Source organism: Ambystoma mexicanum, chromosome 7p, assembly GCF_040938575.1.
Source record: "Ambystoma mexicanum isolate Mex_15411 chromosome 7p, UKY_AmexF1_1, whole genome shotgun sequence".
Classification (NCBI taxonomy): Eukaryota; Metazoa; Chordata; class Amphibia; order Caudata; family Ambystomatidae; genus Ambystoma; species Ambystoma mexicanum.
Window position 1 is genome coordinate 338075620 of NC_090939.1, and position 24605 is coordinate 338100224.

The window sequence follows — 24605 nt, forward strand, 5'->3', positions numbered from 1 at the left end:
AATAACGCACTTTGTACTCGGAAGTCTATAATGATAAATATATACAATTCTAAAGTGGTACCACTAATATTATCAAATCTCATTAAAGTGCATCAACTGTATGGTTAAAATGTCACACAGATTAATAACAAGGAAACCAGCAATAGAGATAGGAAGGAACGCAAGATGGTTGAAACAATAGGCAGACTACTGGCCCCGTACCCTGCACACAGTTCTGTGTGTAGGTCGCCCCACCTGGGCAACCTGTAAATAAAGATATATAGCACAAGCCCAGTGCATATAATGTTCGATAATCTTACTTCGTCCTATTAAGGTTTTACCCCCTCAATGTACCTGGTAGAGTAGAGTTCTCCGACGATGCGCCGACCCATCCTTCTTGAGTGCGTCCCTTTCAGGTGGGAGCCACGGATCGCCGAGAGGTGTCGGGAAATCGACGGCCCTTCTTGAGTGCCCTCCCTTTAAGGCGGGAGTCACGGGTCGTCGAACGTCCGACGGTGAACAGGTGGAACTATGGCAGTGAAGTGGCAGCTTCATTCCTAGCGGTGCTCGTCGACAGCAGAACGTTGGCATCCTGCACGGAAGAGGCGTGCGGGTCCCCCTCGGTGACGATAGTTCTGGACCGTAAAGAGATGATGAAGAACTGTGGCCCAACAAGGGCGTCGAGTCGTCGGCGTCTCTGTGGTGTTTAGGTGGCGGGAAACCCACCGGTGGATGCTCCTCGGCGCGTCGACGGTCGGGCCTTCTCCAGCGGGAGACAAGTGGGTGACGATGCAGACGAGAGCGTCCGATGATCAATTGAAGTTCTTAGGCAAATGGGAGCATGGCGGCTCTGGTCGGTGACGGCGGTCGTCGACAGTGGCGGACAACAGTCCGGGTGCTTCTCCTTGGAGTTCCGCAGCAGTCCCCGTATCGGGTCGGCAGCCTGTCGAAGGTCTGTCTACCAGGGAGCGTTGGCAAAGATCAGCTGTGCACGATGGTCCCTCGTAGCTCGGGAAGAGGGCGCCTTACCAGGTCCTCTCTGGGTCAGTCCTTGGAAACACAGCAGCTTTCAGATTGCGAGGGAGAGCCACAGCACTCCTTCTCGTCCAGCAGGGCTTCAAGGTCAAGCATCAGTTACTCCAGTTACTCGTCGTAGTGGACTTCAGCTTCTGAACACGATTCCTAGCAGTGAGAGGTCCCCAGATACACTGTTGATCTCCCATTCATTCTGCTGGGTCACACTCAAGCATCCAATCAGGACTACGGGCTTTCATGCAGGCAGGCAGCCAATCAGGCATACAAGGTATTCAGGCCATTCACTTCTCTCCAGACACTCACAACAAGTTATGTGTATTGGGACAAGTACAGAGCCATTCAACACTCCAAGCCACATTCATACCGGTTTCGGGCAGGGTTGTCTCAGTCATTGTGTCAACCACAAGATACTAGACACCCACAACACAGAATGCATATTTGTCACTCACTCTATTCACCTAGGTCCCACCCACAGGAGGTACCCACAACATACATCACCGGGAAGGCTCCAGCTAGTCTGCCCGGGCCTTCACAACAACACCATATATGGCATTTCCACCCAACAGCCAGTCAGGGGGAAGGGACAGAGTCAGGGCTTCCCAGGACTTTGGGAAAACAAGGTAATGGGTAATAGAAAGCAAGAGGCAACCGGGGCCATCTTGTTTTCCATCAGGAATCAACTGATCCCAATGGCAGTGCCAGGGTATCCCAAAATGGAGGATACTCCCCGCACCTGTCAAATTCAGCATGGAGCTGCCACCAGCCCATACCCTGCTCTGTGGGCCACCCACAGGTGCCCAAAAACATACACTAGGAGCACAGGGTTGTATCCCCACCCATGGGTGCCATAAGGGTATCCCACGGGTCCGTTCACCAAACCAAAAGAGAGAGAGCTGCACCGCCAGGAGTCCCACATGAACTCCTGCGTGGAAAACACAACAGAACACACGATAAAGAGCAGTAAAGGACAAGGATACAGAGACCCTGTCCCTCCGATGCATTTCCAGCATCACAATCTGTTCTAGCTGTTGTCTGCTCTTTCTTTTATGCTCATCTTCTTTTAATCTGTTTTCTCGTTCCCCATCTTTCCTATCTTGTTTGTCCTGATCTTCCTTTTGCCTTACTTTCTCAATGCGTTCCCCATCTAGCTTGAGCAGTATCTGTCCTCTGATCCATTTGTTCTGTACGAGCATTACCTTGTCAGCTTTATCCTTTTCTCATTTCCATTTCTTAAACTCTCATTCTATCTCTCTCAATAAATTTGATCGCTCACTTTTTTCTTCCCTGTTTTGTATGATCTTAAAGATCTCCTCTTTTCTCTTACTCTTCTCTGGACTATTGTCACTGCTATAAGTGGGCAGTTTGTATATCGGGTTACTATACCCTGTTGCCGCTTTCAGTTCTTTTAAAGGATACAATCCTATTTCTTCTGTACTATCGCCTTATACTTCCGGTGTGGTAAGGGGAGGTGAGGGCTCAACACCTTCCTCCTTACACAGGTTAAGCATCCACTCCTTGGGCGGTGGATCTTGCCTCTCTTCCTGGTACATTTTCCAAAGCTCTAAAATAGCTAACCTCTTCTCTAAATTCTTTCCTGTGTATGCAGTGTGCAAGAATGTGGTCTTGTGTAGCAATACCGCTTTTGACAATGGCCCCCCTTGTGGCCATGACATGAACATCTTATCTGTTGTGCCTTTCACCCTTTCTGCACTATACTGTTTGAGCTTGGGCATGTGTTTTGGCAATGTCTAACATACATGCATCAGAGGAGTGATATCTCCCATTGTGACAAGTCTAACTAACAACTAACTTGCAATACTTACCAGAGTTTATAAAATACCTTTGCTTTATAATTCATCAAACAATAAATATGAGTGAGCTCCAACAATCACCACTCACAAACCTTTATTTATCCAATTGTATCTGTCTACCTCTGGATTGGTACCAACCACTTCCATAGATCGATAATATAACTTCTTGACTTTGTCTCAATTATTGCACAACTGTTTGTTTCTCTCCTTGACACCTTAATTCAATACAAATACATAAACAAACGAGTCTACTCATATAAAAACCACAGAGATCACATTTATTCTCTTGCCCCTACTTAATACTTTGAACACAGAGTTTAGGATGTCTCCTTCTGCAGACCTGTCCTGCACGTAGCCTAGTTTACTCTGACTGGAGTGTGATACAATCTCTTCTGAACCCCTTGGGTTAGGACTCTCTGGTGCTATATCTCCCTCTCTGTTTACACAATATTTCCCATTACTCCAGTTACTTTCATTACTTTTTAAATTGCCATAATCCTGTCCCCTTAATTTGCCATTCCCCTTAGTCTACTCACCATTCGCTCGTTTGGTGTGAGGCCTTCGGTATCGTCTTCTCCTCCAATCGACAACTTTTACCTTCCGTCAGCAAAGCCCCTGTGGAAACCAGGTAGGGATTATGTCAAAGAGGAACTCTGCCAACCGTTTCGATTTTTATTGCAAGATTTCTAGTCGGCCGCTCTCCACAGGAAACCCGTGATCTTCCGGCTAGATGGCAGAGGATGTCCAATTGTCGGAAACACTAGAGGTCTAACAGGTCAATAGGTCTTTTATTAAACCATCCGACAATGCTACCACGTGAACCCAGGGGATCCTTGAATCAGTAACACGTCATGCATGAATGGGATGCAGAATAACTCTTACACCAAATAAGACCTACACAGGAAGTGGGCATGAAGTCTCATTGGACTGTTTTAATATAAATTATCTAAAACAAGGAGTTACAGCAGACATCGAAGGACATTTGCTCATGTTCTCTCAAAGTATGTAATAAAAAACAACATTTTATAGTAAAAACCTGTCATACATGACGTCATAAAACATGGCAAATAAGAGAAACCTACTAAGGGTCGGGATTGGCTTAAGGAGAACATCTAAGTATACTTTCTATATTGGGACTGGTGGTGATTGGGTTTCTACTGTCAGGTGGACAACTTATGCCCACCCCTAGTGCAAGTCATCTTCATCAGTTATTAGATACACGGTATATCATTGGCTCTCAAAATATACAGACTTTTGTTACATGGTCAACTATAATTGGTTGGCACGCTTGTACCCTATTGGAACATTTGGCTTTCTAGCAGCACCTAAGCTGGTACACCAGGTGTCAGTGGGTGGATTTTGATCATGTCTCCTCACCCAATTAGCCCAAGATCTCTCATCGTTCATGCCTTCTGCCATTCAGATTGTCTTTGAACTTGGCCTTGCAAAGTATCCTTGCTCCTGGGAATAAAAGGGAGTCCAGGTCCATGCTGTCTCAAGCCCAGAGCAACATTCCCACCTTCTATTTCTATCCATAATCCACCTGACAGGAGACCGTATTTTTGCCTGTTTTGCAGCATTTAAATGTCTTCAATTAACAAACTTGACACTCATGGTGTTCTTTCTTTGTACCTTAACATAAGATGATTCAGCGTCTCATGGTTTCTGTTCTTCAAGGATAGATAACCAGTTCTTGGCCGTTACATCCTTTGACACCAGGCCAGGCAGCTCTTCCAGGCCTTTCCATGCTCTTAGCTTCATGTCGCTGCGACACAGCTTTCCAATCCCTCTTTCTTATGGGTCCGAGCTTACCATATATGTGACACCTATGTCCAGCTACTATATAATGGCGGCACCCCCTACAGTCTATTTACTACATATAGTTAGCCTTTAAGATCAATTAGTATACTTGCATTGCTGCATCTGTGCAGTTATAAAATGATTTGCATTTTCTGCAGCACTCTTCACAAGTGCAATCTTTATTCCACAAATGAAAAAATACTCGATTCTTTATTTCATCATCAGATTCAATGCATTCCATAGATCCTCTTCTTCAACCACTCTTTTCAGTGTGTCACGCTTGCTTCTTGTGACATCACCAACTTCGCCTTCATATTCCTTTGGGGTCTCCTCTAAGAGATTGTCATCTCTATGGGGGTACATCATATGGGGTGTTCTCAATGGCCACCTTTTCTCGAAGGCTCTCCATGGAATAGGCACCGTCACTGGTGTCATGCATATCGTGATTTCTGGCTTCCAGCATATAGGAAGGATGGGGCGGGACTTCCTTCAGAGGCATTCAGCTGCTCCTCTAAAAAAGCATGTCCAAACTGGCTGCACAATGTAGGCCAGTCACCTACTAACACTTCCCATGTTTGCTTTACCGTTGATGCCAGTAAAAAATGCCATGGCACAGTATGATCTAGCTGCACTGTCTGCACCATAATGCCTGCCTAGCCACATAATAATACTTAGCATGTTTGTTTTATTGTAGATGCTCAGAATAAAATGCCATGATACAGTAACAAATAGCTATGTTGGCTGTACTAAAATTCCAGTCTCATCATGTAAGAACACTTATCATGTTTACTTAATCATTGATGTCTAGAATAATATGCAATGCAAAAGTAAGAAATAGATAGAATGGCCATACCAAAATGCCAGCCTAGCCACACAATAACATATATCATGCTTGTTTTATTACGGGCGCCATGTAAAACATGTCATAACTATCTGTAACAAAATGTCAGTCTAGAAAGGATATGCCCAGTAAAAAACGGCATGACAGAGTAAGAAATGGCTAGACTAGCTGCAGCAAAAGGCCAGTCTAGCCACGTAATAACACATGATCCTTGCTTTATCAACAGCATTTTTACTGGACATCTAAAATAGATTCCCAGTGCTAAATTCATTGTTTCCTCACCCCCCTCAACTTGCCAAAATCAGCTCACCAGCCCAGCACAAACACATGTGCACACACATTCAAACAGCATTAATTTGCTCATACATCAAAGCATTGTCACTCATTCCTGCATGCACCCATACATCATGCACTCATTCATTCACACACACTGCATAATGTATTTATTTATGCATTTATTTATATACAGCACAATACATTGTAAAGGTACAAAAACACAAAACAATAGAACAAAGTAATCATGTCTGATATTCACTTAGGGCCTCATTACAAGTTTGGCGGTAGCCCTGCCAGTAAAACCGCCAGGCTGCTGCCAAAATTGCAAAATTTTCCGGTGCCCGCCAATGGGCAATTACTTGGTCATTACGGCCCTGCCGGACCCGGTATTTGTCCATTCGCGGGCACCGGAATGAAATGCTGCCCATTCCATAGGGCGCAATTGGAATGGGGAGGTTGGATGCACCGGCACCATTCAGAATGGTGCCAGTGCATCAGACATGTTCTGCTCGCGGGTGCCGATACGCCAGGAAGGCACCCGCAAGCAGAAATCGTAGTTTGACGGTCCGGTAACAACGGTACCAGCAAGCTTACCGGTACCGTTGTTACCAGACCGGCAAATTTATAATGAGGCCTTTAGTTTTCAAAATTCATAAAATTACATATATCATAAGAGAAGTTAAGAACATGTCAAAATGACGGTATAAATAGCATTCAAAGTTAAAATAAAAACGTATTAATCTCATTATTTGGGCGCATGTCCAATGAAATGTAACCATGCAAAATATCAGATTATGGTCATTGCCCTCCAGGAATCGCGACCATAGTGGGGACAAGCAGAACTGTTAACAGAATTGTCATGAGATTTCATAGAGCTTAACGTGATTTGTCAAAGACTCTCAAATTCAATTTGGGCTAGCATTTCAAATGCAGATGTACCACATACACGACATGATATGTTAGTCCAAGCAATACCATTAAATGCACCTTTAGTAGCAAGGGCCCCACTGATGTTGAATTTGAGTAATATGTATTGCCTCCCAATTGCGCTGTTGGGGTATACAACCATGTAAGTGGGTTTAGATAAACACGCTATTCTATGCTCACAGCAAGAGCTTCTATTTATTTTGGTATACAAGGTAATTAAGTATTGTTCATGGGTCAGTCTAGTTAGTGCGTGTTTCACTCGGCTTTTCGCGGGATACATCTCCCCCGCAGTGGTCGAAGTGAGCGGGAGCGGTCGGGAGCGGTGCTCCTCTACTTTTTTAAATTATGTTTTATAGCTCCTATACTTTTATTTTAAAAAGAAATCGTTCCGGAATGGTTTCGTTTTAAAATAAAAGTGTAGGAAGAAGTTGCAGCTTGTACTTTCAGTGCACTGCACTCAACGGTCCCTTAAACAGCAGGTTCAAGTGTTTGAGGGTTTGTATTGTGTGTGGGAGGGGGTGTGGTGATGGGGTTCGTGGGGAGTGGGTGCAGGCCAGCAGGGAACATAGTTCCACTACTTCTTTTCATGCACTTCGACCACTGCTCCCCCGACCTTGACTGGTTGAAACAGCCTACCTTCCACTTGGAATATAATGCTAAGATCGCACCTAAGGTTCCTAGTGTTCCATAATTTACGAGGCCCTTAGAAAACTCACCATCGTGGTGCCATTTTGTAGTACACATTGCATAATTATAAATCATTAAAAAAAGTAATCTTACATGCAGGCCTGTCCCAGACTTTGCTCTGCTCTGCCTGCACCTCCAAAAAAGCCCTCTGACTCCCGTGCAGCACAAACAGGAACCAGGAAGTAAAGTTCACTGCCTGGTTTCTGCACATGTGCAGAGGGGCGGGAGTCTGTCTATGAAAGTGGCCTGATCTGTTTGAATGGGAGGGGAGGCACAGCTGTTTCCCACTCTGCATCCCCAATGGGCCATGCAAGGGTCAGGAAGGAGAATGTCCCCGGTCTTGCATTGCCCATGGGACATGTGCACTGGGGAACTAAACAAAGAGAAACCATGTTTCTCCTTGATAGTTTAAGCAAAGCCAGGAGCAGCTGAGAGAGTGTTTGGTGTTTCCATTGGGCTGACGTGGCTCCTCCATGATGGGATGGGAGAGGGTGCTGATGTGGCGGCCCGCTCACACATTATAGGCAAGCCGGCCCTGCTTGCTACCGAGCAGGGCTCAAGCACTGTCTCCATGCTCAGCTTTCTTCCATTTCTGTTAAGGGTGAGGACAGCTGAGGCAGGTAGAACAGAGTTAACATTATCTTCCATGAAGTCACTCCAGTGAAAAACGATATCAATAGGAAAACAAAATTCACACACAGTAATTGTGATCATGATGATTTCCAATAGGAACTGTAGACAAGAGAGTTTATTATATACTGCAATGACTAATATACTCAACATTTTCTTCCAAATGCTGATTTATATGGTAAGTTTTTACTGAGGGTCTGCTGTGCTACTGACCACGAAATAATGAATTAACATTCTTAAGCGATGCATTTTCGTGGCAGCACACATTGGATCTATGGTTGCATGTTTACCCTTATATCTTTTAGCCAGCATCCATACAACGCAAAGATATGCATGCACTGCGTTCATCGAATGCCAATATTCCAATAATTAAGAATGACATATGCATATTGTCCTCAAAATTATGCAAAAAAGAACACTAGGGAAACATCCTTCACTATAGATTCTTGGCTGTCTTGACAATATTCATTAGTCTTCCAGCAGAAGAGGGCAGTGTGTATTCACTTCTACCAGAAATTAGAATGGGACATCATTTCCAGCGCAATCTCTAGAGAGATTTGTGAGCCAACGATTCCAAAATGTAATAAATGTCCTTTGAGTACAAGTGCTTGGTAAATGTGAAAGGCAGTTAGAAGAAGACATTACTGGCGCTAATTGTTGTCTGCATTAAATTCTACTGACACAGAGAAGCGCCATTCAACCCACAGGTCTTTCAAAAAAGCACTCCAATGATTAACTTTATGTAAAAGTCAAAGATTAATTTTACTTCAAAACTACGGTCTCAACCTTTAAAAGATTTTTAATATGCTTAACATTATGTAATACCCACCATTGCATTATTCATTTAGTCTTTCTTTTTTTTCTTCTGCTTCGAGCAGTAGATCATTTGATGTGCGATTGGGCCCATGTCTTCTTTTTATTCAGTGGTGGCAAGGAATGTTGCAGTAGATATGTCTTATTTAACATCACAGCTATTCATTATTATACTGCTCTTGTTCACGGCCCATTCTATTGTGCACTTTGTCAAAATCAGCATCTGTTGCCGTTAGAGCCATATATGACCCAAATAGAGCTTAACTTACAGATGGTTTTTCAATAGGAACGTCCCTTTGAAAATCGCTTTGTAAATCAGGCCGTCGTGTTAAATGTTCATGTGCTTTGCCTGTGCAATGTTGAAAGCGAACTAATGAATTGGAATGAACATTACTTATTTAGGTGGCTGCTATAACTCATTGTAATTAGAAGTCCCTCTTCTGGTGACGTCAACAATTGTTGAACAATATTTCATAGTTTTTTAAAAGTTGTTTTTATCGTGGGTAGCGCCACATGTAAACAATGATTACAAATGATCGTTTAGGAATACTGCTCACTGCTTTGAAAGTCACGTGATTCCCTGTCAGTTATTTTATGTGTTCAGATGATTTGCTGCATTGCGAATTGCAAGTCTGTATGCTACAGAAGATGTAGCACGTTGCATCGACCCCTGGCTGATTCCTTGGTTTCATGCTGGTTACTTTATATGGTACGACGTTCATTCATCAGCCGTTTATTTTTTCACCGCACTTTTTGCCCAAAAAGTTTTGCTGAAAAAAAACATCGAAAAATGAGAGGGTGTCGGAGGGCATATAAGGGGAAGGGTGGGATGGTGTACACGGAATAAATAATAGGAGAGGAGGAATTGGGGGGACCCCCCAACAAAAAAAATATATATTATTTGTTTTAAACAAAATATTTTTGGCAAAAAGTGCAGCCAAAAAACAAAAAAAACGGGTGGTGAATGCGCTTAGAACCCTTTATATTATTCACAGCAATTATTAACAATACAAGATTTCACCATCTGTGCTGCAGCCATTACAAATATATATCTGATAGATAACCAAAATACCCTTCCACATAATAATGCCACCCTGTACAGAGCAAGACTGGCAATGAAACCATGCCTCCAATGGTCACTGTTGTTCATGGCAGAACATCTTTACCAGGAAATGGATAAGAAAGGCAATGGGTTCGGCAGGTTAATTGCTCTCCCTATGCTTTGTGGAGACAATGTGGCTGGACCCTTCCTTAATTACCAAAGATGTGGTCCATCACGTGATCTGGACTTAACACTGATCCGCCCTAGACAGTATAATCAGTGGTGAAGGCTCCTAGGGGCTGTAGTGCATAACATCTGCCAGGCCACAACATAACCAAATCCAGTGTTTCCCGCTTGTGGTTCATATATGTCATTACAATTACTGCCATTAAAGTTCTTCCCTATGACTTATGGTGGTCAGTCAACTATAGAGTCTGGGTTGGAAAGTGCACCAGTTGTGAAACCACTTTCCCTAAACTGAAAACTCCATCTAGAGATTATTACCTGCACTCTATGAATTTAGAAGAGCCACAGGTACTTTTCATCCATTTGTCTGTAGGAGGTATCTCATTAGGGACATATAAGCTGCTGCACTGGAACGAGGCTCAGATGATCTGCAAAGCCACCATTGAAGAGCTTAATGTTTCCCACAGGCTACTTTACACAAACACGAAGCATGTTGAATCAAGGCAGCTATATAGGAATATTTATTACGAGTGTGCCGCTGTGTTTTTTTTCTGCTGTGTGGATAGCCACTACCAATAATTGGGAGTTGTAGTTTCGGAATACACCTTATTCAGCTAACGCTCTATATTCAAACAACACTAGGTGTATTCAAACTTATACAATGTTATTTATATATTCATTTTTAATACAATTTGAAAAAGATTATTATTGAGCAACACAAATAAAATTAATTGCATTACTACAAAATAAGGGCAGTAGATTAGATGTGTAAAACACAGAAAAGGAACAGTACCGTTCCTAAACAAAGTAATCCTAAACGCTCGAAAATAGATGAACTAATTCACACTTTAAACACCATTTAAAACATATGACATTGATGTTTCCACTAAGTACTCGAAATGATGCTAAGTGTCTACACGAATGTTTCAACACTTGTTATTTGTAGGGTTTTAATCAGCACAGATCATCCCTCCTGGATTGATTATGGACAATGATTTGCTTTATTCCGACACATCACTTGTACAGCTAGAAATGCTGCTCACATAACCAGCCGTCTAAGTCAGATTCATAGATTTCGTAATTATGCTGATTACTCATGTATATGATCAATTCATATGGCGCTTAATCTCATATGTGTTGCAGTCAATTCATGGCAATATATCTTAATTTTGCTCTCAGTGGGGCTCCTTTTCGGCCCATGCTGATGTCCTCGAAAGAAATCTGAGATTTCTTTGTAGTCATAGTTTAGTTTAGTTTTTTATTTGTATAGCACACCTAACCCTGAGGTAACTGGGCGCATGAACTTGAGACACAGACATGAACACATAGATGAACACATTCTGATAGCCTTTTTCCCACGTGCTATGCAATTATACAAAGCAGTACGGACAAACAGAATGTATACCCATTTCAAAGTGCACACCAAATTGAGCAATAGGATTTGCTTTGAAATGTGTATAAATCATGCCCCTGTCATGGTATTTTTAATTGCTATCCCTCAAACAGAGATAGACATATTTGAACTACATACATAACTCACTCGGAGCACAAACGCTTTTCCAACAATGAAAATGTGAGGCAGATATGAAAACCCTGGGATGTGAGCACTACATTGCATTACAAGCATTATGTTTGGACAGGTGCAGTACACAGGTGCAGTACCACTGACAACATCCAGCGTTCCTCATAAGAAAGCTTGTGCCTGTACATCATTATTTTTTGTAGAGGGGCAGTACCACTGACAACATACAGAGGTCCTCTCAAATTTCTTGTGAGGACCTCTGTATGCTGTCATTGGCACTGCACCTCTACAAACAATAATGCTTGTATTGTTACAGGATTGTGAATAAAAATCAGTTAAGCATAGTGTGTCAATATATCATACAAGATTCACCGATTAGGATTAAAGATTACATTTTTTGTAACCTCATTCCATATGACCATATGCCGACACAAACCAATTTGTGAACGTACATGTGTTTCACCCCTGAGGGGTTTTGTCAAGGCAGAGCCCAAAATGAAATCACAGTTACACACATATTGAAAATATTGTCAATGAGCTCCCATTCATTGGTAATGCACATTTTAGGTATATATATTAAATTTCCCAATACGTTCCTATCAGTGGTCTGATATAAAATTCACATATCCATTCTGTGGTCAGTCAATCTGTAACTGAGCCCTAACTCAAGATTTCTTGTTCTTCAAATGGCAATTCTATTCCCATGTAATAGTAATTCTTTACAGTACTCTAAAACTTACAAGGGGATTCCTTATTGGAATGAAGAACTTGTAAAGTGTTGAGTGTGGCACTTTGTACATCAACTCACTAGTCCAAATTAAAACATATCAAGAACAAACATGAGGAGAATTGTTGGTTAACATTTAAAGGAGTCCTCCACAGTGCAGCCCAGGAGCCTCTGTAAGGAATGTGTCCTGGGCTGTCTGGTATAACGGAGCTGAGGCTGTGCACAACAGTGCCACCTGTTGGCAGCAGGCGGGAACAGGCTGTGCCCGAAAAGCATTCATGTGGATACACAGAGCTAAAATATGTATTCTGTGGGAGTGTGTGTGAGGAGACAAAGTGTGGGGCGCAGGCACTGGGCATCACTGTCCTGTGAATTGAGGCAGACGGAGCAGATCACAGGCAATGCTAATTGAAGGCACTCAGCACCTGACAGAAAATGTAACGGCCAGTAGGAGTTACTATAAAGCAGAAATAAAGCAATCCCTCAATGTACATAGCTGAGCAGCCTCCCTTGTCATACTTCCGCTAAACTAGAAATAATGTTATGCTTCCATTTACACAGCTCAGGAACCTCTTTAAAGATGGAGGCCCTGGCGGGCTGTCAGGACACCTGGGCCTGAGGCTGCACACAGCAGTGTCACCTGCCATTCCAGAAAAGGACTTTCAGTGAGCGTAATGCTGTGCTGTGCTGTGACTGGAGGAAGACAGAACAATAAGCCAGAAAGGATCACTGTGCACTGCTGCTTGAAAAAAAAAATGATTTAAAAATCAGCTCCTGATTGGCACAATCCATGTAAAAACTCCGCTCATTTGTATAAATGGCGCAAGGAGATGGAAATTAAGAAATGGTGAAGTTCCCATTTCATCTTGGAGTTTTGACGGTTGCCATGCCAACTAGATATCCTGCTGTTCAACTCCTCTCTTTCCTCCTAGCAGAGCCCCTCTTCCATTTCCACAATGCTAGAATAGGAGGTAGTGCCATTGAAAGTAGCGAAGTAAGTGTCAAGGAGTTCCCCCCTTCTCACCTGAGTCCGATCTTTGCTGGATTTCTTGGTCGGTGCCTTCTTACGGACGGATCGGGTCTTGAATAAGGCTGCATGAGTCTCTTCAGACTCCAGCGCGCGTTCAAAATTCCGGGATGCAACGATCCAGGAATCCGGGAAATTAAGAGAGTGTGGTACTCAGCACACGAGTCCAGGAAGCAAGAAATAAGGGAAAGGGTCTAGGAATGGGGTTGGTTGGGATAGAAGCAAGGATAACAATACCGCAGGCTACGGAGCACACGTCTGGTCGTTACTTCGCAATAGCATTGAGACGTGCAGAGCCGCGGGGGGCGTGGTCTATTAATAGAACACGCTACGTCCAACGTGTAGAGCGAAGAAGGTGTTTCATGCTGGACGGCCATGTTGGGAGTAGCAGGGAGTGCAAGCCCCGTTGAGACAAGGACCAGCAAGTCCAAAAGTGGCATGTTCTGTAGGTCATGACAGCATGCCTCCTCCGAAGACCCGTTCCTCCAGGTTTGCCCGGGTGTATGAGGTGAAATCTTCTGAGCAGTCGAAGGGTCTTGAGATTAGAAAGTGGTTCCCAGGTTCTTTCACTAGGAGGATATCCCTTCCATTCAACCAGGTATTGAAGCTGATCCCGTTTTATACCTGGAGTCGCAAATTTGGGACACTTCATATTCCAGATGGTTGTCGACCAGCAGAGGAGGGGGTCTACAGGATTTCCGGGAGGATTGGATGTAGGGTTTTAATAAGGATGTGTGAAAAAGTGGGTGAATTTTCTTCCAGGAGTCCGGTAGTTTGATCCGGTATGAGACTGGATTTATAATTTCCTTGATGGGAAATGGACCCCAGTACCGAGGGGCCAATTTGTTTGGCCGTAGATGTTGGGGTAATAATTTCAAGCACAACCAGACTTGATCACCAATTGCATAAGAAGGCCCTGGACTTCTTTTGGAATCCGCATACTTCTTAGTCTGTGTTCTGGCCTTCTCTAAGTTTTCTTTGGCCTCCTGGTGTACGTTGATGAGGGTTACGACCCAGGAGTCGACAGTAGGTACTGGTGTATGATGAGGGAGAACAGAGGGTAGAACCGATGGATGGAAAGCTACAATAAAAGGGACTGGTCTTAAGTGCTGCATGATCGGAATTGTTGTAGGCGAATTCAGCCACAGGTATCAGAAGCGACCAGTCATCCTGAACCTTGGTGGCGAAACATCGAAGATACTGCTCCAGGGTCTGATTAGCACGTTCTGTGGCCCCGTTGGTTTGGGGATGATAACCTGATGAGAGGGCGCGTTGGATTTCCAAAATGCGACAGAGATGTTTCCAGAATTGTGAAACGTATTGGGGTCCTCGATAAGATATGATCTTGGAAGGAAGTCCATGCAGACGGAATATGTGTTCCAGGAAGATTCCAGCAAGTTCGGACGAGGATGGTAGCTTACACAGGGGTGTAAAATGAGCCATATGAGAGAACAAGTCAATGGTAACCATGATGGTCGTGTATCCTCGGGAAGGTGGTAATTCCACAATGAAGTCTGTTGCAATGAATTCCCATGGCCTTGTTGGCAGTGTAGGTTGTAGTGGAAGACCCGCCGGTCTCTTGTTATCATGTTTATTTTGACTACAGATAGTACAAGCTTTGATGTACTGCTGTACGTTGGTCTTCATTCCAGGCCACCAAAACTGTCTTTGTATGAGGCCGAGGGTGTTGGTTATGCCACGATGTCCGGAGTTCCGTTTGATTCTTCCTTGAAATATCCTTCCAGGGATCAGAGGATTGGGTTTGCACTCAAATTTCTTCCAGGAGATTGACTGCTTGAGCTACAAAGATCGTGTGGGGAAACATCTTAGGATAGGCCCTATCTTCAGTAGTTACATAGCCAGGACGTCGAGATAAGGCGTCAGCAATCAGGTTTTGTGATCTGGGAACATGAGTGATGTGGAACTGGTACTGGGCAAAGAATTAGGCCCAACGTGCCTGATGACTGTTCCTACACTCCAATGACTGTAGAATTTGAAGATTCCGATGGTCCGTGCGGACCTGAACTGGATATCTAGCACTCAGAAGTAGATGTTGCCATTCAGTGAAGGCTTGGCGGATAGCTAACACTTACTTTTCCAGGACGGAGTAGTGTGTATCACTGGGAGTCAGGGTTCGTGAAAGGTAAGCAATGGGGAGTTCCAGTTTATACTCAAATTTCTGCTTCAGGACTGCTCCTATGGCGTTGTTAGAGGCATCCCTTTCCACTAGGAATGGTCGATTTATGTCGGGTTGGGCCAAGATGGGGGCTTGCGTGAACTCTGCCTTTAAAAGTTGAAATGCCTTATCTTGCGGTGTAGACCAGATAAAGGGGGTGTCTTTCTTCAAGAGAGCAATGATCGGCTGAACGATCTCGGAAAAGTTGGATATGAACTTCCAGTTGAAGTTGGCAAGCCCCAGGAAGGATTGAACTTGTTTCACAGACCTGGAAGTTGGCCATGCCAGTATGGCCTTTACCTTTGAAGGGTCCATACCAATTTCTTCTGGGCTAAGGATGAATCCTAGGTAGTGAACAGAAGTAACGTGAAACAAGCATTTTTTGGGTTTGGCTAAAAGTTTGTGTTCACGGAGTCGTTGTAATACTGCCTTTACATCTTCTTCATGCTTTAGAAGATCCTTGGAAAAGATCAATATGTCGTCCAGATAGACAATGACGAAGAGGAATAACATGTCAGAAAACACCCTATCCATGAAACGTTGAAAAACTGCGGGGCATTAGCTAGTCCAAAGTGCATGACTAGATATTCATAGTGACCAAAGGGTGTTCTAAAGGATGTTTTCCATTTGTCTCCTTCCCGGACACAGATCAAATGATAGGCACCCCGGAGATCCAACTTCGTGAATATTATGGCACCTCTCACAACTTCCAGGATATCCGAGATCAAGGGCAGTGGGCACCGATCTTTGAGGGTGCATTGATTTAAGCCAAAGTAGTCGAGGCAAGGTCTGAGTTCCTTGGTGTCCTTCTTGGGGACAAAGAACAACAAAGCACCCGCTGGAGATTTTGAAGGTTTTATGGTGCCATTTTCGAGGTTGGTATCCAGGTATTCTCGGAGGGCCTTTTTCTCAGGTTCGGAAGGGATGAACATTCTACCAAAGGGAATCACTGCTGAGGGATCTGTATCTATGGCGCAGTCTTCAGGTCTGTGAGGGGGTAAGGCCTGGACTATGGCAGTGTCAAGGAGGGATCCAAAAATAGACAGTGAGACATACAAAACTCTGAGCCTAGGAATAGTGATCCTGCTGTCCAATTGATATACGGATTATTTTAATTTTTTTATTTTTATTTTTTATTTAAAAATGTTTCAGTTTAAAAACAAACGTTTCATTTTATCTTATCAAACTTGTTACATTTAAGTAATAAATTTCGATCAATTCACATTTTCAATTCTTGCCATGAACTTCTTCCAAAAATGAAAGATTATGTAAATCATTTGTTTCTCAGTCTGTGACAATATCCAAACCCATCTTTGCTCTGAGCTCATTGTCTTATGTGTGCACTCAAAGTAAGATCGACATACATTTCTTTCTTGGAGAAGGGCAGGACATAACATCGTAAGATGATACAGACTTTCTCTTTCCACCTGATTTTTACACATCCGACAAGAGATTTCTTCATTATCTTGCTGTTTAGTTCTTACTAATCTTTCTCTTGTGGGTAATGTGTTCAACCGAAATTTCAGAAAAAACATTCTTATATCTTTATCGGGAAATATAAACAAGTACAGTGGCACTTCATTAATGGCTCTGGTTTCTATTTTGCTTGTCAGATTTTCTTTATATCGGGTTATGAATTCATTAGTGTTTATCCAGTCATTATACATTACTTGTTTCTTGGCATGTTGGGGCCTCATTTGTAGCATTTCCTCTGTTATGTCTTCATTTCTTAATGCTAATAGTATTTGTTGTTTCCATTTTAACAAGGCCCTAGCATTTATAGGATCAGATTTCGATAGGAACATTTCTAGCGCTGGTATTTTTTGTTCCCATGTTATTTTTCGGTAAAGACCAAATTTTTTCCAGCGTACCACAGATGTCAGTGATTGAACTGCGATTACAGCTCGAATTCAGGCTGTTAGGAAAGATTTGGGCAGCCTCATTATTTTCTGCCAAAAGGTGGCTTCCAGAATTGGCCATATTGTTTCAGACAGATTTATCAATGTTTCACTTCCGTATATAAGGATTGGAATGACCTTGCTCCTGTAGAATGTAATAATAGGTCGGAATGAGAATTTACTAAATTTTTCATGACGTATGTATCCTTGTCTCACCAAAACCATTACTTTTTTTTTTTAGATGTATCTCCCATTCTTTTTCTTCCATTGTTTGACTAATCACAATTCCCAGATACGTGTACAATGATACAATGTTAATTGGAGAGTTGTTAATGTGTATCACCGGTTTCTTTTCATTTAGTTTTGGTTTCGTAATAGCCATGATTTTAGTTTTTGCTATATTTATTTTTAAGTCGTTTCTTTCCATGAAGTCTGCCAACATTCGAAGACTCTCCTGTAGAACTTTCGATGTTTTGTCATGTAAAACGATGTCGTCTGCGTACATCATTATCGGTAACTTTACTGAGTTTATTTTTGGGGGATATATTCTGTCTGAATTCATTTCACATGGAAGATCTGATGTAAATAGATTGAAAAGGGTGGATGAGAGTGGGCACCCCTGTTTCAGCCCATTCCAGGTCTCAATATAAGCGCTCATTTGCCCATCCTCAGTAAGCCTTACTCGTATTTTTGTTGTCGAGTAGATTAGCTTTATTGGTTGCAATATATGAGGAGGGCAGTTCCACTTTTCTAATTTGTTCCATAACAATTGTCGGTTCACACAATCGAAAGCAAGATGTAGGTAAACTAGAGCTATCCAGACCTGTTGGTTTGAGTACTTTGCTTCGTGTTTTACAAGGTTCAGAAGAAATAGGTTTATGTTTGTACCGAGTGTACAAACAAAACCAGTTTGTCGGGTAGCAATCCGTTTATTTTCTGTCGCCCATGCCATTAGTGACCTCAATAAGATGGTAGCAAATATTTTTCCCAAAGGATCTAATAATGCGATGGGTCTGTAGATTGTTGGACTCTCTTTGTATCCTTGTTTGAAGATAGGAATCAGGACCGCTAGCTTCCAAGTTGAGGGTATTTGGTTCAATTGATTAATCAATATGATAATTTGTAATAACATATCCGCCCATATTTCTGGAGAGGCTTTGATTTGAGCATTTGTAAGGCCGTCAGGCCCAGATGCTCGTGAATTATTCGGTTTCGTGATTATGTGGAGAATTTGTTGTTTAGTCATTGTGATTTGCCATTTGTTCATATTCTGTTGAACTAAAAGTTCAGGAGTATCCTTCTTCTTGTGTAGGGCAGCAAAATGTTCCATCCAACGGGCTTCGATGATGTTTTGTATCCTTCGATGTTGGACACTTTGGATTGGATTTAACAAACTCCATAGTTCTCGAGTGTTACGGTTGTTAAGGCAAGCTAGCATTTGCTCTGAATCTTGTTGCAACATGGAACTTTTATGTGATTTTAACCAATTCCGGTATTTTTGTTTGGCAGTGTTGATTCCAAGGTATAATTCTTTAGTTCTTAACTTATTTAGGACTCTGCATAGTTTTTGTAGCTCCCTTTTTTTCGTTGCAATCAACGGATCCTAGGTGTGAGTATGAGGCAATTGTTGTTTTTTACGCTCTTTTTGCAGTTGAGAATGTGGTTCGAAAAGCCACTCGTAATCTATTTTCTGTAGTTCTTTTTTTCCTGTTTCCTGAAAATTCTGATTTAGACCTAGTACATCAACTGTCTTAAGTCTCAGTCTGTGGCTTTAGCATTCAATTCCATGGCAGGGAGTGTAATTTTCTCTTTGGCAAGGTTTTGCTTTTGCCATGTCATTGATATCATGCAATGATCGCTATTGCTATTCACTGTAATCTCTGTTTTCGTCAGTGCCTTCGCAATGTTCTCCGAGATGTATATATAGTCCAGTGCTGCTTCCGATTAGTCTTGTGACCATGTTGTAATTAATTGGCGTTTAACATTCTGGTAGATTCCAGTAAGGGTAAGATTTCTTGTTTTCATTTCTTTCATCCAAGATTTGGCTCTCCGGGAGAGATCTTTCTTCTCTTTTTGATTTCCAGCTTTATCAAAGATGTGTATGTTTAAATCGCCGCAGATTATTATGTCAATTGCTGGAAACTTAATGACGAGTTTATCGAGAGCTGTCAAGAATGTATCTAGGTGTAGGGTTTCATCAACCGCTAGAGGGTTCCAGTATATTTTGAATATAACGGTCCGTGGTGACTGATTATACAAGAGTTTATTTTGTTGTTGTACCACTACGTATTGGATCCATGGATTCAAATTTCTTGCTTCAACCGGGGTCCAAAGGGAGTTGATTTTTATCATCATAATCTGGCCTGACGCTGGTCTTCCTTTTTATTGTGTGATGGCTGGATTAGTAAATATGTTGTATCCTTCACACGTAGGAGGGTGGGACAACCATGTCTCTTGTAGACATATTATGTGAGATTGTTGTAACTTTGGATGAGTTTGATGGAATAAATGACCGGATTGTGCTTCTGTAACCAGGGCATTCCCAATACCATGGGGTAATGAGCTGACTTAATGATGTCGAATCTAATCCGCTCTTGGTGATGGTTCATAGAAAGCTGGATCTCTTTTGTCTGCAGGCTTATGGGTCCTGAAGTGAGGGGTCTTCCGTCGATTGCTTCCACCGGATGCATGGTGCTTCATGTTTCGTATGGAATATGATGACTAACAACCCAGTCTTGATCAATGAAAATTCCCATAGCTCCGCAGTCTACCAAGGCCAGAATGGAATAGGTCTTATTCTTGGATGGCGATAGGAAGGCCTGTAGTATCGCCAAATTGTTTTGTCCAGGAGAGTTCAAGGATGGAATTGATGTGGAGCAAACATCTCTCTCCCGAACGCCGAGGAGGGGCTAGAGGACACTCCCTAACCAAGTGTTTTTCTGAGGCACAGTACATGCACAACCCCGTATGAATCCTTCTCATCCTTTCTTGAGGGGATATAGGTCCACGGAAGGCTCCTATCTGCATGGGTTCTGGTTCAGTGACTGCGCCTGGGTTTGTGTCCGTCTTGGTGATGCTCTCAAAGGACACTTTGAGGATTTCCTCTGGATTTCTTCTTCTCTGCCTTCCTTTACTGGATGCGAAAGTCTATTTGCATGGCGAGGTCCATTAGTGCCTGGAATGAGTTCGGGTGAGCCACTCTGGCCAACTCATCCTTAATCTCCTCATTTAGTCCTCTCCTGAAAAGGGTAAAACTCGCCTCAGGGGACCAATCAACTTCCTTGACTAATTGCTTGAATCGGGTTACATAGGTGAGCATATCCTGGGATCCCTGCTGAAAATCTAACAGGCGTTCCTGGGCACTATAGACCTGCTCTGGGAAGTCAAACATGGTTTTAAGGGCCTGTATGAACCCATCATAGTCATCTAGGAGAGCATCGCCTGAATTAACGATGGGCGTAGCCCAGGTTAAGGCATTTCCTGAAAGGTGGGAAATTATGAAACCCACCTTAGCCCTGGGAGTCGAAAAGCAGTAGGGCTTAAAAGTAAAGTGGACCAAACATGAATCCAGGAATCCACGAAGGGTTTTTGCTGACCCATCGTATTTGTCCACTATGCTGCCCAGCAAGACACTTTCTTTTGTGGCAGAATCACGGGATAGCACTAATTGTTTGAGAGCAGCGTTTTCCGCCTTTAGATTCTGTACCTCGGTTGATAGCTCTTGCATGCCGCGCATCAAATCCTGGACAGCCGCTTCCATGTCCATATCGAGTTCAGTCAGGTGGCATCTCAAACTGTCAAGGAGTTCCCCCCTTCTCACCTGAGTCCGACCTTTGCTGGATTTCTTGGTCGATGCCTTCTTACGGACGGATCGGGTCTTGAATAAGGCTGCACAAGTCTCTTCCAACTCCAGCGTGCATTTAAAGTTCTGGGATGCAACGATCCAGGAATCCGGGAAATTAAGAGAGTGCACTACTCAGCACACAAGTCCAGGAAGCAAGAAAGAAGGGAAAGGGTCTAGGAATGGGGTTGGTTGGGATAGAACCAAGGATAACAATACCGCGGGCTATGGAGCACACGTCTGGTCGCTACTTCGCAATAGCATTGAGAAGCTCAGAGCCGCGGGGGAGTGGTCTATTAATAGAACACGCTATGTCCAATGTGTAGAGCGAGGAAGGTGTTTCACGCTGGACAGCCATATTGGGAGTAGTAGGGAGTGCAAGCCCCGTTGAGACAAGGACCAGGATGTCCAAAAGGGGCGCGTTCTGTAGGTCATGACAGTAAGGAGCAGGTAGCAAGGAACTGTGGCTCAGGATAGCAAAGCTGTTTGGGTCTAAAGGGAGAATGCAGGTGCAATGCAACTCAAGGCTCTAGGCTGGAAAGGCAGTGGAGTTAACGGTTGAGGCAGAGAGAGCTGGGCCCAGTATGGAAACTGTCAGCTATTGGGAGGGGAAAATAAGGATATTCTGTGAGAGTCAGCCTGTGTTCCTACACTCCTGATTAGTTGACCCTTTTTACCAGCAGCTAATATTCCTTAGGTAATTAGGGTGGAGGATGGTGTGGAACAATAGAGACGGGAGGCAGAAGTATTCACTTAAGAAATTATAGTGTATACCTTTCTGGGTAAATGTGTTTGTTTACATATATAAGGGGGATTCAGTGGCAAGGCAGAGAGCACATCAGTCTAATATTACCCAAATCAAACTCTTCTTGCTGCCACATCACTACACCTTCCTGTATTACTCAGATACTTACTCTATTCTATATAACACCCCATATGTAAACATTCAAATCAGACTTTGCCCTGTTATCTGTCTGGCGTATCAATGTTTTTTGTAACACACCTTCCATTACACCTGTCAGTTTGTTGCTCAATGCCCTTCCTGTTAATCTATGACATTGACTCGAGATTGCACTGTTTAAAACTCTTTCGTTTTCTGTTTCAGTCAAAACATCCTGTGCCCTCAATAAATAAATATGATACAAACAAAATACTAATTTGAGTTTTATGCATTTCTAGAGAGACGTTTAGCTCTCTACTAAGAGGTCTTGCATTAGTTATTATCACCTGGTAATTGGATAGAATTGGATTAGAATGTTAATATTAAATTAGGTCTGGATAAGCCTAGTGATCGTTTTAACCATTGCAAAGATCATGTGTTGGTGCTTACCGTAAATGACCCAATAAGAGATGCTCAGGGCATGGCATCTCTGTTATATCTTTATGAAGCTATTAAACAGTGCAGCAAATGGTCTTTCCCCTCAAACCACCCAAAGAATTTGACTTTTAAAGGTGGAAAGGCGCTAAATAATATCAATTATTTTCTCATGCCCATTAAAGATTGACCTCTTTTGCAAGACTTATGTGTCATTCCTCATGGGGAAACCTATCAAATCCCACTGAAACCCTCATATATCTATTCAACTCATACTCGCAGGGACCTTGCTATTAGGTGTGTATTATGTAGCTAGTTGAAAACAGAAATGCCCTTACATGGGATGAAGTTGGGTTTATGTCAAAGTGGGCTCCTTCCAAAGACAACTTGAGATCCAACGTCTGACATCTTCTGATTTCGTTCCCCCAAGAATGGTCTTGGCATAGATAGTGAAAAAAGATGCCAAACTCATGGACTGGGCTGAGTTGATATGAAGTGTACTGCAAACTAGCCAAACAGTCTTTGCTACAATCTTTGAAGCCCTTGAGATAACAATGTAATTGCACCTCATTTAAGAAGCTGTAACATGCACAGTAATGATCATGGGAAATGGTCAGTGTTGAGATGACATGTACATTTCTGTATACATTATGGTCTCTTGTTTCAACCGGGCTGCCAGACGATCACTGTCACTATTCCGTAAATGCATACTTCCCGTAGTGCGACTGGGTGGCACGTTTTTCATAAGTGTAGAGTTCAGTTAATTAATTGGTACCAGTGGTCTACATGAGTTACCTTTGCCCAGGGTGCGTAGTTGCACCAAGTACTTTACCCTAGAAATTAATTTAGGCCAGATGAGGTACAGGAATATTTAGCAAATCATTACTTAAATCTCCTAGTCCTGATGATTCCCCTGTAGACATTTTGGAAAATGACATTTATTTTGGTCTGCTATACTGAAATGTGTTTACAATATAATATATAATTACATGCAAGTGGCGGCTGCTTGGAAAAGATCTACTGTGGTTCCCGCTCTCAAGAAAGGTGCTCATGAAGATCCTAAATGTTATTAGTCGACTCCCCTGTTGGAGGACATTAGAGCTGTTTGCCAACAACTGCACGAGAAACATTTGGAATGGGTTAAACAAATGTACCCACATGCAGATGTCCAGTTCGGCTTCTCTGAGGCGTATGGCACTGTCGAGCAGGCGCTGAATTTTCCCATGGTTGTGCGAAAATATTGGTTTTGGTATCAGTCCCACATTACCGGGTGTTCCACCACCTTTCAAGTGCTTTGATTGCAATGATAAACCTTTTTTATGTACAAACTCTGAACCAAAATGTCTGCCATATTTTATTTTTAATGTTCTGAAAGACCTTCATTTATTTTTGAAGTTAAAGTGATATATGGCTCAATCTTTGAACTGTCTTCAACTTTTCCATTCATGGGGCCTCATTACGAGGTGGGCGGTAAGGGTTAACGGGCACCGGTAAGGAGACCGGTGCCGGTAAACCCTTACCGCCCTATTCCAAGGTCCCTTAGCGGGTCCTGCCATGGGCGCCTGGTTTTACCAGGCGCCCTTAGCGGGAGGCGCTATGGGACCAGGGAGCTAATAATGGGCCTGTAATTAACTCCATCCCCATTCCCGTTGAGCCCTATGGGGGCTCGAATGGGAATGGGGAGTGGTTCTCGAAATGGGGACTTACCGGGTCCTCCAAGGTTGGAATGACCCGGTAAGTCCCTATTTCGAGAACCCGGACCCGGAATGCGGTAAGGGGGTAGCCATGGTGCTAATAGCACCATGGCTACCTCCTACCTCGTAATGAGGCCCATGGGGTTCAATAATGGTGTGCTGCCATGCCATTCTTTATTGATTTATAAACTAATGAACTTAATGAAGATTTTAAAGACGTTGGCGATGACCCTAACGCTTGTGGCTGCCTTTAAGCTGACACTGTTGTTGGCCCATTCTCTGAAGGCTCTACACATGCTCATTAACATATATGGCCTCATTACACGATAGGCGGTAAGATACTGCCTTTACCGGCATGGCGCTAACAACGTGTCCGTG